Raw genomic sequence first — 19,427 nt, forward strand, 5'->3', positions numbered from 1 at the left:
TCTTCACAGAGACATGGGAGGCCAAAAAGGGCTGGCAAGATATACTCAGGGTCCTAAATGAGAAGAACATACAGCCAAGAATCCTTTATCCAGCAAGGCGCTCATTCAGAATAGAAGGAGACATAAGGAGCTTCCAAGATAGGCAGAAACTGAAAGGATTTCAGTGACCACCAAGCCGGCTCTGCAAGAAATATTAAGGGGGACCCTGTAAAAGAAAGAGGAAGTCCAAAGAAATAATCCACAAAAACAGGGACTGAATAGGTATTATGATGACACTAAATTCATATCTTTCAATAGTAACTCTGAATGTGAATGGGCTTAATGATCCCATCAAAAGATGCAGGGTTTTAGACTGGATACAAAAAGCAAGACCCATCTCTTTGCTGTCTACAAGAGACTCAGTTTAGACATAAAACAAAAGGTTAGAGAACCATTTACCACACAAATGGTCCTCAAAAGAAAACAGGGATAGCCATCCTTATATCAGATAAATTAAAGTTTATCCCAAACACTGGAGTAAGAGATGAAGAGGGACACTATATCATACTTAAAGGATCTATCCAACAAGAGGACTTAACAATCATAAATATGTATGCCCCTAATGTGGGAGCTGCCAAGAATATCAATCCGTTAATAACCAAAGTTAAGGGATCCCTGGGTGGCGCAGCGGTTTGGCGCCTGCCTTTGGCCCAGGGCGCGATCCTGGAGACCCGGGATCGAATCCCACATCAGGCTCCCGGTGCACGGAGCCTGCTTCTCCCTCCGCCTGTGTCTCTGCCTCTCTCTCTCTCTCTCTCTGTGACTATCATAAATAAATATAAAAAAAAATTAAAAAAAAAGAATGAAAAAAAAAATAACCAAAGTTAAGACATACTTAGATAATGATACTTACACTGGGAGACTTCAACACATGCTTTCTGTAAATGACAGATCTCCTAAACACAACATCTCCAAAGACAAAATAGCTTAAAATAACACACTGGACCAGATGGATTTCCAGATATTTACAGAAATTTACATCCAAACGCAATTGAATACACATTCTTCTCAAGTGCACATAGAACTTTCTCCAGAATAGACCACATACTGGGTCACAAATCAGGTCTTAACCGATACCAAAAGATTGAGATGATCCCTTGCATATTTTCAGACCATACTGCTTTGAAACTAGAACTAAATCACAAGAAGAAATTTGGAAGAAATTCAAACAGGTGGACATTAAAGACCATCCTGCTAAAAGATGAAAGGGTTAACCAGGAAATTAGAGAAGAATTAAAAAGATTCATGGAAACTAATGAGAATAAAGATACAACTGTTCAAAATCTTTGGGATACAGCAAATGCAGTCCTGAGAGGGAAATACATCACAATAAAAGCATCCATCCAAAAACTGGAAAGCACTCAAATACAAAAGCTAACCTTGCACCTAAAGGAACTGGACAAAGTAGAGTAAATAAAACCTACACACAGCACAAGAAGAGAGTTAATAAAGATTTAAGCAGAACTCAATGAAATAGAGACCAGAAGAACTGTGGAACAGATCAACAAAACCAGGAGTTATTTCTTTAAAGAATTAATAAGATAGATAAGCCATTATCCAACCTTATTAAAAACAGAAAAGACACAAATTAATAAAATCACAAATGAAAAAGGGGACAGCACCACCAATACCAAAGAAATACACTGATTTTTTAATTTTTTTAAAAAAAATTTATTTTATTTACTCATGAGAGATACAGAGCGAGGGAGAGAGAGGCAGAGGGAGAAGCAGGCTCGATGCAGGGAGCCCTGTATGGGACTCAATCCCAGGTCTCCAGGAACAAAGACCTGGGCTTCAGTCAGCAATAAAACGCTGTGCCACCAGGGCTACACTGATTTTAAAAACATATAATGAGCAACGTAGAAGAAATCACCAAAACTGGAACAGGAAGAATAGAAAACCTGAACAGGCCAATAACCAGGGGGGAAATTGAAGCAGTCATCAAAAACCTCCCAAGACACAAAAATCCAGGGCCAGATGGCTTCCCAGGGGAATTCTATCAAACGTTTAAAGAAGAAACCATACCTATTCTACTAAAGCCGTTCAGAAAGACAGAAAGAGGTGGAATACTTCCAAACTCGCTCTATAAGGCCAGCATCACCATAATTCCAAAACCAAAGACCCCACCAAAAAGGAGAATTAGAGATCAATATCCCTGATGAACACAGATGCAAAAATTCTCAACAAGATACTAGCCAGTACCATCCAAGAGTACATTAAGAAGATTATTCACCATGACCAAGGGGGATTTATCCCCGGGATGCAAGGCAGGTTCAACACTTGTAAAGGAATCAATGTGGTAGATTATATCAACAAGAGAAAAACAGGAATAATATGATCCTCTCAATAGATGCAGAGAAAGCATTTGACAAAATACATCATCCATTCCTGATCAAAACTCTTGAGAGTGTAGGGATACAGGGAACATTCCTCAGCATCTTAAAAGCCATCTACGAAAAGCCCACAGCAAATATCGTTCTCAATGGGGAAACACCAGGAACCTTTCCCCTAAGATCAAGAACACGACAGGGATGTCCACTCTCACCAATTCTATTCAAAAGAGTATTAGTCCTAGCCTCAGCAATCATACAACAACAGATAACATGCATTATTGGCAAAGAAGAAGTCAAACTTGCCCTCTTCACAGATGACATGATACTGTACATAGAAAACCCAAAAAACTCCACTCGAAGATTGCTAGAACTCATAAAAATTTGGCAGTATGGCAGGATACAGAATCAATGCCCAAAATCAGTTGCATTTCTATACACTAACAATGAGACTGAAGAAAGAGAAATTAAGGAGTCAATATGATGTACAATTGCACCCAAAGCATAAGATACCTAGGAAGACCCTAACCAAAGAGGTGAAGGATCTATACCCTAAACACTACAGAACGCTCCTGAAGGAAATGAAGGAAGGCACAAAGAGATGGAAAAATACTCCGTGCTCATGAGGGTTGGAGGAACGAATACTGTGAAAATGTCTATGCAACCCAGGGCAATTTACACATTTCATGCAATCCCTATCAAGATACCATGGACTTTTTTCAGGGAGTTGGAACAAACCATCTTAAGATTTGTGTGGAACCGGAAAAACCCCAAATAGCCAGGGGACTATTCAAAATGAAGACCACAGCTGGGGGCATCACAATGCCAGATTTCAGGTTGTACTACAAAGCTGTGGCCGTCCAGACAGTGTGGTAGTGGCACAAAAACAGACCCATAGATCAATGGAAACGAACAGCGAATCCAGAAGTGGACCCTCAACTTTACGGTCAACTGATATGCGACAAAGCAGGAAAGACTACGCACTGGAGAAAAGACAGTCTCTTCAATAAATGGTGCTGGGGAAATTGGACATCCACATGCAGAAGAAGGAAACCGGACCATTCTCTGACACCACACACAAAGATAGACTCAAAATGGATGAAAGATCTAAATGTGAGACAAGAATCCATCCCAGTCCTCGAGGCGAACGCGGGCAACAGGTTTTTCAACTTGGCCACAGCAACGTTTCACAACATACATCCGCGAGGGCAAGAGAAACAAAAGCAACAATGAAGTATTGGGACTTCACCCAGATCGAAAGCTCCTGCACAGGAAAAGAAACAGTCCACAAAGTAAAAGACAACCTACAGAACGGGAGAAGATACTTGCAAACGACCTCTCAGACAAAGGGCTGGTGTCCAAGATCTATAAAGAACATACTCAACTCAAGAGCAGAGAAACAAACAATCCGAACTGATCGTGAAACGGGCAGAAGACCCGAACAGAAATCTCACAGGGGAAGACAGAGACACGGCCAACAAGCACATGAGAACATGCCCCGCATCGCTGGCCATCAGGGAACTACCGATCCAAACCCAAATGATGAGATACCACCTCACACCAGTGGGAATGGGGAAAAGTCACAAGACAGGAAACCACAAATTTGGAGAGGATGCGGACAAGGGGGAACCCTCTTGCACTGTAGGTGGGAATGTGAACTGGTGCAGCCACTCTGGAAAACTGTGTGGATGGAGGTTCCTCAAAGAGTTAAAAATAGATCTTCCCTACGGTCCAGCAATTGCACTGCTGGGGATTTACCCCAAAGGTGCAGATGTGGTGGAATGCGGGGATACCTACACCCCGCTGTTTATGGCAGCAATGTCCACAATAGCCAAACTGTGGAAGGAGCCTCGGGGTCCATCGAGAGATGAATGGATAAAGACGATGTGGTTCACGGCTACAATGGAATATTACTCAGCCATGACAAACCACAAATACCCACAATTTGCTCCGACGTGGACGCACCTGGAGGGATTATGCTGAGTGAAATAAGTGCATCGGAAAAGGACAAACTTGATATGGTCTCATTCCTTTGGGGAATATAAAACCTAGTGAAAGGGAATAAAGGGAATGGAGAAAATGAGGGAAAATATCAGTGAGGGTGACAAAACAGGAGACACACCGAACTCTGGGAACTGAACAAGGGGTAGTGGAAGGGGAGGTGGGCGGGCGATTGGGGCGACCGGGTGATGGGCACTGATGGGGGCACTTGGCGGGATGAGCACTGGGTGTTATGCTATATGCTGGCAAATTGAACTCCAATACAAAAATGTAAAAACAGAAAACATTTTGCTAATATTTAACATGGACTAGTATGTCCAAATGTTAGCTTCACAACCCCTCCCACTAAATCTGACCAAATTAGAGTTCTCAATGCGATTTCACTATTTTGGCCACAAACTAATGACTGACCTTTTAAGTTAAAATGTGGACACATAGGGATCCCTGGGTGGCGCAGCAGTTTGGCGCCTGCCTTTGGCCCAGGGCGCGATCCTGGAGACCCGGGATCGAATCCCACATCGGGCTCCCGGTGCATGGAGCCTGCTTCTCCCTCCACCTGTGTCTCTGCCTCTCTCTCTCTCTCTCTCTCTCTGACTATCATAAATAAATAAAAAATTAAAAAAAATGTGGACACATGAAACATAAAGAATACGGCTTAGGAGGTCTGTCTCTACGATGGCACCCCGAGCAAAACTGAATAATGATTCTGTTTTGCATGTGTGGAGAGAGCAAAAGAGCAAGTGTAAGGAGGAGAGGGGCAGAGGGAAAGGAAGAGAGAGTACGAAGCAGGCTCCATGCTGAATATGGGTGAATCTGATGACCTTGAGGTCATGACCAGAGCTGAAACCCAGGAGGCAGAGACTTAGCTGACAGAAACACCCAGGTGCCCCTAGGACAAGATTTCTTGAGGCTATTATTTAATGAATCAATTTTCATGTTACCCTCCGGGCTGTCGTCCGTTGGCTGAACTTTTCTGTTATGTAAGATGGCAAATAGCTTTGGCCGTGCTCCTGGGCAGGTGTACCCAGGTTGTCTGCTAGATTCTGGTTGGGTTGTATTCTCAGCAGCTCCTGGGAAATAAATGGACATAGAAAGAGCTGTTGACTGACAGGTTGTTGTTAGAAGAGCCTCGAAAATTAAGGAGTCAATCCCATTTACAATTGCACCCAAAAGCATAAGATACCTAGGAAGAAACCTAACCAAAGCGGTAAAGGATCTCTACCCTAAACACCACAGAAGGTTCCTGAAAGAAATTGAGGAAGGCATAAAGAGGCACAGCTCCCCGCCTGCCCCCCCTCCATGCTTCTCCCTGAGGCCCCGCTTGCTGGGGCTCCGTGCTATCCTGAGCTAGGGCCCTTCCTGTCTTGTCTTGTTAGAAGCTGGGATCCCTGGGTGGCGCAGCGGTTTGGCGCCTGCCTTTGGCCCAGGGCGCGATCCTGGAGACCCGGGATCGAGTCCCATATCAGGCTCCCGGTGCATGGAGCCTGCTTCTCCCTCCACCTGTGTCTCTGCCTCTCTCTCTCTCTCTCTATCATAAATAAATAAATATTTAAAAAAAAAAAAAAAGATTTGTCTTGTTAGAAGCCGCCCGCCCCCACCCCCTCGCTTCTTTCTTTCTTTGTATCCACCTTCTACCTTTTTAGAAGGGAAAACCCTTCTCTTTAACTCTCAGGTCGCATTGGTAGGTGTCCAGGATGACTGGAAATTTATCTAGGTGGGTTGGCGGATCGGGTGAGTTGAGAACTCTACTCTCTGGCCTTCTTCCCCCTGTTGTCTCCTTTTTGTTTTAAAGCCCTTTCTGCGGATCCCTGGGTGGCTCAGCTGTTCAGCGCCTTCATTTGGCCCAGGGCGTGATCCTGGAGTCCCAGGATCGACTCCCATGTTGGGCTCCCGGCATGGAGCTTGCTTCTCCCTCCTCCTGTGTCTCTGCCTCTCTCTCTCTCTTTCTCTCTCTAGGACTATCATAAATAAATCTTTAAAAAAAAAAAGCCCTTTGCACATGATCTACCAGTGTGTTGTGGTCCCTGTAAGGGCTCCGTTTCCATTTCCATGTATGTTTATGAGTGAGTTCTGCAATTTTGGGTTTAGCTCCACTGACAGCAGGAGAGGAGTCACTATTCCAGCAGCATCGTTTTCAACTCATGAATGAAATGGAAAGTCATTTCCCTGTCTGTCTGGAACTTGTAATTACCTGATTATTTAATTAGTTTCCTTTGTATTTATTTCATTTTGCATGACTCTATTATGGTCCTGCCTTTCTTTATGGTAGTGCATTTTCAGGATATCCCTATGTGTAAAAAAAAAAAAAAAATCATTATTCTAGTTTGCTTGTGTCCCATTCATAGGTCAAAAGTTCTAATCCATATTCCTACTGTTTTCTGTGTGAATATTTCAATTTAGAAGGCGAGGCATCATTTTATGGCCAGAATAGTAAAAATGCATTTTCCAATCAAGTTCAGTTAATTTTTCAAGATTTAATTAGTTAATTAAGTAATCAATTTATTAAATTGAGGGAGAGAAAGAGAAAGGGATAGAGGGAGAAAACGTGAGTGGGGTGAGGGTTAGGAGGAGGAGTAGGCTCCCCATGTGGAGGGACCCCAACATGTAGCTGAACCCCGACCATGGGATTAGGTCCTGACCCCAGGGCGTACAATTAAGTGACTGATACCACTGGCACCCTACAACTCAAATGTGATTATGGTTAATGATTCTTAGAGTAAAGCTAATATTTGGACATTAGTCTATTGCTCAACTTTAGCAAAAATAAATCTCCTATTGTTTTTATTCAATAGATGTTATTACCTAGTAAAAACTGATCTTTACTGCTCTGAACGACTTTAGGAAATCAGATGGAACATCATGTTTGAGACCATGGTGCCCAAAGGAAGTGAAAGGATACCTGGAAGAAGTTGTTTGTCCTGAAGGATGTGTCTCTCCAGTCCATTCAGGATGGTGACTACAACATTCCCCAGCCAAGCAGGAGACACCGTTGATGAGGGAAAGTACCCCATCACTGTCTTTATAAGCAGCTTTGGTGTCGCCAGTGGTAAACATCCTCTCAGATAAGCTAATGCATGCCAAGAGGCAAGCACTCAGCACCCTTGCCACCAGGAAGATTATGTATTTCATCTCAAATGGACGCTGTCTGATGTTCATCAGAATTTGTGTGGAAAGCAACCGAGAAAGCAACATTCGTTCCTCAAAGATACTGAGCTCACCTTGACAGCATTAACTTGCACTTCTCCTCTGATGTTCTGGAATAGTCTCATGATGAAGGGATCATAAAGTGCTTCTAGAAGGACACAGAGTACCCGTCAGCACATGGGTCATGCTGCTCAAGAATAATTCAGGTAGTGGTGCCTGAGTTGCTCAGTCAGCTAAGTCTGCCTTTGGTTCAGGTCAGGGTGTCTGGGACCTGAAATGGAGCCCGATGTGGGGCTCCCTGCTCAGCAAAGGGTGTGTTTCTTTCTCTTCCTCTGTCCCTCTTGCCTCTTCTGCTCTCTCTCTCTCAAATACATAAATAATTTCTTGAAGAAAATAAAAGGCTAATTTGGGGACTGTTGATCAGTATGAACGAAGGCTAGTGAACATGATGGCATTTGGTAACTAAGCATGGGCTGAGCTACCACTGTCGGGCCACTCACGGGGTTAGGGCTGGAAAATATGGTGTGTTAGGAGTTTCTTTATTTTGGAGAATGATGAGAGAAGCCATGGTGCAGTGTCAGTGGGACAATGTCCTGGGAAAACTCTCTTATTCTTTCTCTCTCCTTCTCCCTTTCTCTGTATTTCTGTGTCCATAGCTGTCTCTCATTCTCTCTCTCTCTCTCTCTCTCTCTCTCTCTCTCACTCACAATTCTCTCTCTGTGTCACACAGATGCACACACAACTCTGTCACACTCATAGGTTTAAACAAGTCACTCCACCCTAAGAGTCATGCACTTACAACCATACCAAACAGTGAACACACCAGCTCCTAGTATTGTAGAAATGTAGGTATGTTTTCTCACCTGGGAAAGCTGCCTATCTCACACCCCCAAGCCTCAGGAACATGGAATCGGGTGGCTGTCCAGAAGAGAACAGCAGGTTGCTGCATCTGCCGTACTATTTAGATTTTTTTTTTTCTGCAAGAGAGTGGTTCCAGAATACATACCACTTTCGCTGGTTTCTGAGACGTCTGCACTTATACAAAAGAGTATACCATGAGGGTCAGGTCATGTGTGTCCTTTGTCATTGGTTCTCCTAGTGAGTATTCAACACCACATGAGCAACAGTAGTAAAACGATAGGCCTCCAAAGGAAGCACAGGTTGCACCCATGAAAAAGCAGGAGCTATTCCTGGGGGATGGATCTCTCGTTCACTGAAGGAGCCACACGAAATTCTTGAGGAAAAACTGCATGTGAGAGAAAGGTCCCTTACTACACTGTTTAAAACATCCCCTCCAAAACCCACGAAAATGGTCCTTACTCCTAAAAACTACACTGTTCCTTGTCATATCTGAATTCGCTCCAAAAAGAGGAAAAACGTACCATTTCTAATTCAGGAAAATGGGTGAGCATTCCATAGAAGAAGTTGGAAACTCATTCACTGACTTTTTTGTGGAAAAACTCCTGCACCACACACTTGGCAAGATTTAGGAGGACACAAAATAACTGTCAATGCATTCATTGGATGTGGTGCTCAGGAATTACTGAGCGATCACTGTTTATATGGGTACAGGGCAAGACTATTGTAGAGAGTGATTAATAAGTATCATATGAGGGTCTGGGGTCCATCCTCCTTGGTGGATGAGGAAAACCTTCAGCTCAGGCCAAGGCCCCAGTGTCCTGCAATCCATCCCCTCCTTGGGGCCTTGTTCAGCCCAGAATGTGCTTCTTCCTTTCCCTCTGCCTTTCTCCCTTGCTTATGCTCGCGCGCGCTCTCTCTCTCTCTCTGAAATAAATAAAATCTTCCCCAAAAAGTCAACGGCAACTTCAAGTAGCCTGACATAATCAGTGCACAAATAGAACTGATCTGCACATCGATTCCAATGATGACTTCCCATCACTCATGCAGCTTGTTGTGAAACCCAACTAAAAACTCCCACCTTCTGGACATCTGGCAAAATCATTTCTGTCTCTGTAGGTCCACATATGCTGTCCTCTCTTTTGTAAGTTTTTCAACCTGATTTTACCCCTGTTCTTGGTAGGTTGATTCAATGCTAGACAGTTACTCTCTTTTGTTCTATTTAGTCTAGTGCTCTATTGTATTTATTCACTCACAGGTTTTTTTTTTTTTAAAGGTTTATGTATTCATGAGAGACACTGAGGCAGAGACATAGGCAGAGGGTGAATCAGGCTCCATGTGGGGAACCCGATGCAGAACTCGATCCCAGGCCCACGGGACCATAACCTGAGCCAAAGGCAGATGCTCAACCACTGAGCCACCCAGGTGCACTGGTAATCAGTTTGGTGAAAATATTCCATCCGGGAGAGGTTTAAATACTCAAAGTATACCATTTACCAATAGCCATAGCTGTGAAGCAGAGTAGGAGGGACAGGCTTCCCATTATGCATTAAAAAAATCACGGAGATCAAACGTACAGCATAGGGAATATGATCAGTGGAATTGTAATAGTGCTCTATGGGGACACATGGTATCTACACTTGTGAGCACAGTATTACCCTATACAAGTATCGAATCCATATGTGGTACACCTGAGACTAATGTAACCTTGTGTACCATCTCGATTTCAATAAAAAAAAAAAAAAAACAGTAGTAATGTGGGTAGCAGGCTCATTCCTTTAGTTGGGCATCTACTTTGGGCTCATATCATGATCCCAGGGTCCTTGGATACATAATATTATGTATTTGTCAAAACAGTCAGATGCATAACACAGAGCAGTCCTTAATATATGTGGTCAACTTCAATGATAATAATATCTCTACACTGGTTTGTTCTTTGTGATAAAAATTCCACACTAATGCAGGCATGTATGATTGTGGAAAATATGTGCCAAGGGATAGGGTGATATGGAAATTTTTATATTATATGCTGCTTTATGACACCAGTCTAATCCTAATCTCAATAATAAGGTCTCCTTATTAAAACATAATCAGTGATTTTATGTTGTTAATACTGTACACAGACTAGTGTCCAAATGTTAGCTTCACAACCCCTACCTTTTAATTTGACCAAATTTGAGTGGTAAAAGCAGTTTTACTATTTTGGCATAAACTACTGACTGACCATTTAAATTATGAATTTCACATATAAAATGTAAATAATATAGGTTTGTATTTTTGTCTTTAGTATGGTGTCCTGAGCACAGTAAAAGAATGATTCTTTTTTTTTTTTTTAAAGAGAGCAAAGAGAAAGTGTAAGGGGGAGAGCAGTAGAGGAAAAGGGAGAGAGAATACTAAGCAGGCTCCATCCTAAGCATGGAGTCCAACCTAGGATAATCTGATGACCTGAGGTCAAGAACTCAGATGAAACCAGGAGGCAGTCCCCTACCTGAATGATAACCAATGAACCAACCTGTGCCCCTGGAATAAGTTTTCTTGAATCAACTAAAGGAATGAATTTCCTGGTTGCTTTCAATCGACTCCTTTGCTGGTTGTATTTTGATTTTTCCTCAAGCGTGAAGTAGTTTGGTCCAGTTTTGTATCCACAGAGATCCATAAACATTTTTCACCTAAGGTTTTTGATTGTAGACACTGGGAAACTCGTTACCATAGAAAGAGCTGTGGACATCTTGCTGTCAGAAGACCAAGTGGAAATTTTAAAACTTGACACGCACTATCCAGGATGAAAATTCACTGGATAGGCTCAGCAATCCGATGAAGAAACAACGTAGACAGTGGACATGTAAACAGAACAAGAGAAATCGTACTATCATGAGAGGAGTGCGAAAAGACTGAACAAAAATTGATAGGAACCTAAACATGCATGCCTAGGATACATCAAAAGTGCTAAGTTCCACAGCATGGAGTTCCTGTAGGAAAGCAGTTGGTGAGGAACCCTGGGTGGCGCAGCAGTTTAGCGCCTGCCTTTGGCCCAGGGCGGGATCCTGGAGACCCGGGATCGAATCCCACGTCGGGCTCCCGGTGCGTGGAGCCTGCTTCTCCCTCTGCCTATGTCTCTGTCTCTCTCTCTCTCTGTGTGACTATCATAAATAAAAAAACAACAACAACAACAAAACAGTTGGTGTAGAAGAAGGTATGGGGGCAAAATGGCTGAAAATTTCACAAATATGTGACTCAGATCTACAAAGCTCTGAAAACCCTCCTCCTGACACATTGTAACCAATCTGCTGGCAAAGAGGAAGAAAAACCTTGAAAGCAGAGGAAAAGGACAAATTCAACCTAACAGAATACGAATTCCAAGGCCCGTGACTTCTCAGAAAACCGGTCAGAAGACACTGCAATGGTGACACAAGTATAGATGGAAAACACCTCTGAGCCTAGGACGTTATGTTCAGGAAAGATAGCTTTAAAGAATGAAGGCAAAAGGTGAATGAAAGTGAAAACAAGACAAAGTCGGCAGACAAGCAGGTGGTAAACAACTGGAAGAATCAGTCATTGAGCCAATATTTATTTTCATTAAACAAATTTTTATTGCAGTTCATGTTTATTATTTTTAATATAGTTTTTGATTGAGGGAAGGCCAATTTGGATATGAATGGGCTGGGGGAGAGGGAGGCAGAGAATCCTAGGAAGGTTTCATGCCCAGTGAGGAATCCCAAGAGGGGCCGGATCTCAGGCTCCTGAGAGAATGTGCTGAGCTAAAATCAAGAGTCAGATGCTTCCCTGAATGAGCCACCCAGTTCCCCTCAGTAGGTAACTTGGACATTAAATGATGAGCAAGAACCTTCTACCGACTGGAGTGAAATGACACAGGGAGATGCTTGGAACCTCAGGAACATAAGAACCTCAAAAGGGGTGTTTTTCTGGGTAAATGAGGTCTCCTGCTTTTCTGTCCTTCCAAATTCTGTATGGCTTTTGAGGGCAACAAGGAGACCACAGTCTCAGAGCCTGGGGCTCCCCTCCTTAATCAGTTGATCAAAGAGCCAATCCAGGCAATGCTGGAGTAGGTGCAATGGGCCTGGGGGCCTACGGGTTGGGGTTGCATGTGGCCCTGAGAGTGATATCCCACTGGGCTTATAATGTGACTGCTTTGTGCGTGGGGTGATCTTAGGTACTTGAGACAAACTTAACCTTTATTCTTTATAAAAAATTTTTATTTATGTTTAGGTAAATTCAGTTTGCCAACATATAGTGTAACACCCAGTGCTCATGCCATCAAGTGCTCTCCTCCTGGAATAGAAGAAATAGGAACAAGATAATGAGGGAAAGGAGGGGGATTGAGTGGGAAAAATTAGAGAGGGAGACAAACCATGGACTCCTAAATCTGGGACACACTGAATCTCTGGAACAGCCCATACATGTCGTAGCCCATAGAGGAGATGAATGTGATGCTAGAGGTAAACTATGTTGCCCAGTTTCCCTTAGCTTAAAAGTGGGCTGATGGGGTTTGTACAGCAGGTGAGGCGTCCTCAATACCAGCTCGAGCCTAGCATCTGCCCTGATCCCTGGAAGGACTGGGCCATGGGCTCCAGGAAGGCATGAGGGAATGTCCTAGGCTGGGCCAACCCTTGACGTGGGGAGCAGGCCCAGCACTGTGTGGCTATAGCAGTGAGATCAGACAGGAGCAGAAATCCTGGCCTCCCTGCCTAGGGCCTGTGTCCTGGGCCTGGTCAGACCAGGAGACTAGTTCTGCAGGACCTTGAGCGCAAGCGTGTGCCGCCAGCCCAGCAGCTTTCACAGATTCCTCTAGATTCCCTGCACCCAGTGAAGGCCTCGATGGCCTGGCTGGCTGCACGCAATCCCTTCTCACACAGAGGCAAGTGCAGATTTTATTCTTGTCCCAGGACTGAGGATTGTGCAAGGAGGGGAGGAGGGAACTGTGCTCCCAGCACCCCTCCCACCTCACTTCTGCTGGATCCGGGAGGAGGTGCTGAGAGGGACCATTTCAGGGATGCCCATCCCTAGAGAGCACTTCCACCCTTTGGGCAGAACTGGGGGTAGCCCAGCATTGCTACTGTGTGACCTGTAGGTGCAGAGGGAGTGGGGCCCTGGCTGTACCAGCACCTGGCTCCCACGGAAGCAGTCTGTGTGCAAGTTCAGATGGGCGTGGCACAGCTGTGTATCAAGAGATTGGCTCCATCCAAGACCAAAGGCAATAACCCGAACCAAAAGGTCTCCTGCTGTATTCCCAAGAGATGCCAACCAAACATCAACAAGGGCTTTGATGTTTGCCAGTGACAAAGGGAGTCAGAGCTGGTCTGCAGAGAATGACCATCAAATAAAAGAAGAATACGACCAACTGCACAATCCAATCCCAGGGCAGAATTCTTATTTTATCCAAATACCCTACTGTTTATGATGGAATAGACCAGAGAAGAGCACCTTCGTGGCTCAGTAGGTTAAGTGTCTGACTGCAGCTTGGATCATTACCCAGGACCCTGGGATCAGGCCAGTATCAGGCTCCCTGTTCAGTGCGGGGTCTGAATATCCCTCTCCCTCTGCCCTTCCCATTCTCCTCTCTCTCAAATAAGTAAACAAATGAAAAACAAAACAATTGCATTCCTATACATCGTCTTCTTTATTTCATCCCGCCCACTCTCAGTCTACAAAGTAGCAGGTATACTCCAACTGCACCAGGGACCTCCTCCTGTTGATTCCTGCCTCACTGTGCTTCCGGACCTGAGGTTTCATCCTCTTCAGGAATTTCATCCTCAATATTCTCCACCGCCCAATCTTTAGAGATACAAACACGAGGATGAGGTGATTAGACAGTGAGGCCCCGTGTTCCTGCTACTCCAACTGAGGCCACTTTGGAACACCTGTTGACACCTGCTCTTCCTTGGGATCCTCAGACCTTCCCTGGGCTCTTGGGAGTTAGAGCCCTTCACCAACACATTGACCACAGTGGCAAACCTTCCTTGAGAGAGAGAGAGGATGCCCCTTCACCTGGCATTTCCCCATTTCCACAAGATCATGATAGCTCTCACGTGGACACGGATCCACCTGGATCCACCTGTGATGGGTGGTGGACACCCGCTAGGTTAGATGGGGTCCATGTGCAGCCACTATGCCAGACTCAGAGCAGCTGCCCAGGAGAGCCACTCATGATGATGGAAATGATCTGTGTTTTCAACATGCTCTACTGGGCTCTGGCACTGTGGTTGGTATGATGAGAGATGGAATGTGTAACTTCATTGACTGTAAGGAATTTCAACATATGCAGGCATGTCTGGCTATCGGCTGCCTCCTTGGATAGCTCAGGTCTAGGATCCAAAAATGAGGAAGCTGTGACCTCCCTGCCCTAGGGGTTCCTGCAGTGGAATTTGCTGGCCTGACCTGACTTCATTTCTGTTGGTCTCTGGGCTCCTATCCATGAGGCAGGCACTACAAGAGGTCTGGCATCACTCAGACAGGAAGGTCTGCACTCAGGTCCTAGAGGAATCCCAGCAGGGGCTGCTTCTAAGCAGAGGAGAGGACCCCATACACATGGGCTGGTCATAGTCAGATAAATGAGGCAGAGGGGGCACACCTCCTCCTCTTCAGGAGCTCACACTTTTCCTTCCTGATGCAGGCTAGAGCCTAGCTATAGGTACTGGTTTAGTGTGGGGCCCCACACCCCAGACATGCTGAGCAGGGACCTTGCCAACCCAGAAGTGGATCCCAGTTTTTGAGTTGCTGAACTCACTGAGCCCTGGCGTCTATGTATCTCTACTTCCCGCTATCTCTATGGACACAAACTCCTTACCTGAATTCTACCCCTTTGCTTATGAAAACATGTCCATGGGTCTCCACCTGGAAGACCCGTTTTCTGGTTTTGGTTTTTGTTTATTTCACTACACCTGTGATTTTCATTCCAGTGAGGACCCAGAATCAGATTGGCGCTCCTGACTAAAGACAGGAAGAGACTGCTTCAGGGTACGTACAGCTGTCACTAGTTCTGAGGCCACCTGCAGGTACAGAAGAGAGAACACCATGAGGCTCAGCTCCCTCTTACTCTGCACTGATTTTACTGCTCTCAAAAACTTAAGGAAGCCAGATGGGAGGGACATCATGTTTGACACACTGGTGCCCAAATAAATGACAGGACACCTGGAGGAAGCTGCTTTTCCTGAAGGATGTGTCTCTCCAGCTCATTCAGATGCTGACTACAGGATCACTCAACCAAGCAGGAGAAACCACTGCTGAGGGAATGTACCCCATCTCGCTGTTTATTTCCAGCTTTGGTGTTGCCAATGGTAAACATCCTCTGAAATAAGGTAACGGTTGGCAAGGGGCAACCACTCAGCCCTTTTCTCAAGAGGAAGATTATGTATTTCACCTCAGAGAGCCACTGTCTGATTTTCATCAGAATTTGTGTGGAAAGAAACCAAGAAAGCAACATTCATTCCTCTGTTAATGATACTGAAGCTCACCTTGATGATACTGATTTGTTCTTCCTCACTGATGTTTTCCAAGAATTTTGTTATGAGGAATGAATCCAAGGATGAAACTAGAAGGACACAGAGAATCCATCAGTACATTCGTCATGCTGCTCAAGAATACCTCAGGTAGAGATTCCTGAGTTGCTCGGTCATTTAGGAGTCTGCCTTCAGCTCAGGTCAGGCTGTCTAGGACCTGGAACTGAGGCTAGTTTGGGGCTCCCTTCTCAGCAAATGGTCTGTTTCTCTCACCCTCCCTCTGCCCCTCTCACCTCTTCTGCTCCTTTCTCTCAAATAAATAAGTAAAAGCACGGAAGAAAATAAGAGAGTAATTTTGGGACTGTTGCTCATTACGAATGGAGGGCTAGAGAATATGGAGGCACTAGGTTAGCAAGCATGGGCCGATCTGCACTGTTGGGCCACCCACGGTCTTAGGACTCTAAGATGTACTGTGTGAGGAGGTTCTGTTTTTTGTTATTTTTTAAGAATGTCGACTGAGTCCATCTTGTGGTGTCAGTGGGACATATCTGCTGGGGAGTCTACCTCACTCATTCTCCTCCTCACTTTCTCTGTATTTCTCTGTGTCACTGTCTCTATCCTCTCTCTCTCACTATCGGTCTGTCTCTCTCTCACACACTGCATAGAGTCAACAAGTCACCTCCCCCAAGCCTGTTGCACTCACAGCCACTCCACGCACAGAGAATACATTGGCTTCCTAGGAGTGTAGAAACACGGACCTCTTTTCTCACCTGGGAAAGCTGCCTATCTCACACACTCCCAAGCCTCAGGAACATGGAATCTGGGTGCCTGGACAGCAAGGGTGTCTGGGTGTGAGGACAGCAAGGTTGCCCCATCTGCCTTACTATTTAGAGTTTTTCCTAAGCAAGAGACTGATTCCAGAATACACACCAGTTTCGCTGCTTTCTGAGGCAACCTGCAGTTACACAAAAGAGGAGAAGATGGGGGTCAGTTCACGTGTGTACTTTGTCATTGATTCTCTGGTGAGTACTGAACACCAAATGAACAAGTGTCGTAAAGTCAAAGGCCCCCAAAGGAAGCACAGATTGCACCCAGGGAGAAAGCATGAGCTTTTCCTGGGAGATAGATCTCCCAGGTTGACTGAAGCAGCAATTCCAAATTCAGAATTCAAGGCGGAAAAGTGCTTCTGAGCAAATGTCCCCTACTGCACAGTTTACATCCTCCCCTCCCAACACCCCACCAAGATGGTACTTACACCAAAAAAATACACTGTTCCTTACCATATGTGCATTCCCTTCAAAAAGAGGAAAACCAAGAGAGCAACATTTCTAATACAGGTAAAATGGGGCAGGCTTCCCATAGAAGTGGGTGGAGAGTCTTCAAGGATTCTTCAAACTCAGACACCACAGCCTTGGCAAGATCTAGGAGGACACAGAATATCAGTGCATTGGTTGTGGTGCTCAGGGATTAGTGAGATCAGTGTTTACATCCATACAGGGGAAGCCTGCATGGTAATGAGGCTTCTGCCAGGCCGTCATTGGTGGATGAGGAAAAACCTTCAGCTCAGGCCAAGGTCCCAGGGTCTGGGATCCATCTCCTCTTTGGGCACCCTGCTCAGCGGGGTTGTGCTTCTCCCCTTCCCTCTGCCCTTCTCCCTTGCATATGCTCTCTCCTGCTGTCTCTCTGTCTCTTTCAAATAAAAACTTTAAAAAAAGGCAATGGCAACTTTAAGTATCATGAAATAATCAGTGTAAAAGAGAACTGATGGGCACATCGATTCCAATGATGGGTTCCCTTCTCTCATAGAGCTCGTTGTGAAACCCAGCCCCATGTTCCTACCTTCTTGACCTCTTCCAAAACCATTTCTGCCTCTGTAGATCCACATATGCTGTCATGTCTCTTGAATGGTTTTGCACTTGATTTCAACCGTCAAAAGACGGTGGGCTTGTGCAATGTTGGGCAATCCTTCATCTGTTCTTTTTTAGTCTATTACTCTGTTGTTTTTATTCATTAATCTGTCGTTATCAAAATCAACCATTATGGGAGAGATTTAAATACCGAATGTGTACCATTTACAAATAACCATAGTTGTGAAAAAGAGCGGAGAGGGCAGGCTTCCACATGTACATCAAAGCAGTCACAGGGTGAAAGGTCCAGCATAGGGAATATGATCAATGGAATGGTATTAGTGCTCTATGGGGACCCAAAGAATCTATGCTTGGGGTGAGGGGTGAGTGCAGTTTCAATGAATGTAAGTGCCAATCATAGGTGGTACACCTGAAACAGATGTAACCTTGTGGGTCATCTTCACCCGAATTTAAAAGCCGTAATAATGTGGTCAGCGGGGTGGTTCCTTCGGTTGAGCATCTCTCTTTGGCTCGTGTCATGATCCCAGGGTCCTGGGTTACAAAATATTATGCATATGTCAAAACACACCCTAATGCAGCGCAGTCCTTAATAGAAGTGGTCGACGTCAATGATAATATCGCTACGCCGTTTTCTTGTAATAAATGTTCCACACTGATGTTGGTGAGAATAACTGTGGACGTTTTGTGCCAAACGATAGGGTGACGGGTTTTTATAGTATATACTGCATTATGATATCAACCTAACCTTAACGTCAAGAATATGCTCTATTTCTTAAAACACAATAAGAGTTTTATTTGCTAATATTAAACACGGACAAATATGTCCAAATGTTAACTTACAACACTTCCCATTAAATCTGACCAAATTAGAGTTCTCAATGCGATTTCACTATTTTGGACACAAACTAATGACTGACCTTTTAAATTAAGATGTGGACACATGAAACATAAAGAATACGGCTTAGGAGGTCTGTCTTTACTACGGCACCCTGAGCAAAACTGAGTAAGGATTCCTTTGTGTGTGTGTGTGGAGAGAGCAAAAGAGCAAGTGTAAGGAGGAGAGGGGCAGAGGGAAGGGAAGAGAGAATATGAAGCAGGCTTCATGCTGAATATGGGTGAATCTGATGACCCTGAGGTCACGAACAGAGCTGAAAACCAGGAGGCAGAAACTTAGCTGACAGAAACACTCAGGTGCCCCCTGGATAAGATTTCTTGAGGCTATTTAATGAATGAATTTTCATGTCACCTTCTAATGATGCCACGGACGGTTCCAACTTCTGTGTGTGCCACAGGGGATGTTAAATTAAGTATTTTCACCCACGTTCCAGGGCGGGTGTCCCCAGGTTGTCTACACGGTTCTCGTTCTGGCGTTTCCACAGTAGATCCTGGGAAATAAGTGGATATAGAAAGAGCTGTTGACAGGTTGCTGTTAGAAGAGCCTCGAAAATTAAGGAGTCAATCCCATTTACAATTGCACCCAAAAGCATAAGATACCTAGGAAGAAACCTAACCAAAGAGGTGAAGGATCTATACCCTAAACACTACAGAAGGCTCCTGAAGGAAATGGAGGAAGGCACAAAGAGACGTAAAAATACTCCGTGCTCATGAGGGTTGGAAGAACGAATATTGTGAAAATGTCCACGCGACCCAGGGCAATTTACACATGTCATGCAATCCCTATCAAGATACCATGGACTTTCCTCAGGGAGTTGGAACAAACCATCTTAAGA

The 19,427-nt window shown here is 44.7% G+C and overlaps 1 long non-coding RNA gene across 1 annotated transcript; it reads right to left on the reverse strand.

Moving 5' to 3' along the window:
- Positions 1 to 13,992: 13,992 nt before the first annotated feature.
- Positions 13,993 to 17,660, reverse strand: LOC121475494. Its single transcript, XR_005983767.1, has 5 exons — positions 17,110 to 17,660; positions 16,600 to 16,784; positions 15,845 to 15,921; positions 15,178 to 15,379; positions 13,993 to 14,165 (listed from the first exon to the last, which is right to left on the reverse strand). It is a non-coding gene; the product is annotated as an uncharacterized LOC121475494 (long non-coding RNA).
- Positions 17,661 to 19,427: the final 1,767 nt, after the last annotated feature.

The sequence above is a fragment of the Vulpes lagopus genome, chromosome 14, assembly GCF_018345385.1.
Source record: "Vulpes lagopus strain Blue_001 chromosome 14, ASM1834538v1, whole genome shotgun sequence".
NCBI lineage: Eukaryota > Metazoa > Chordata > Mammalia > Carnivora > Canidae > Vulpes > Vulpes lagopus.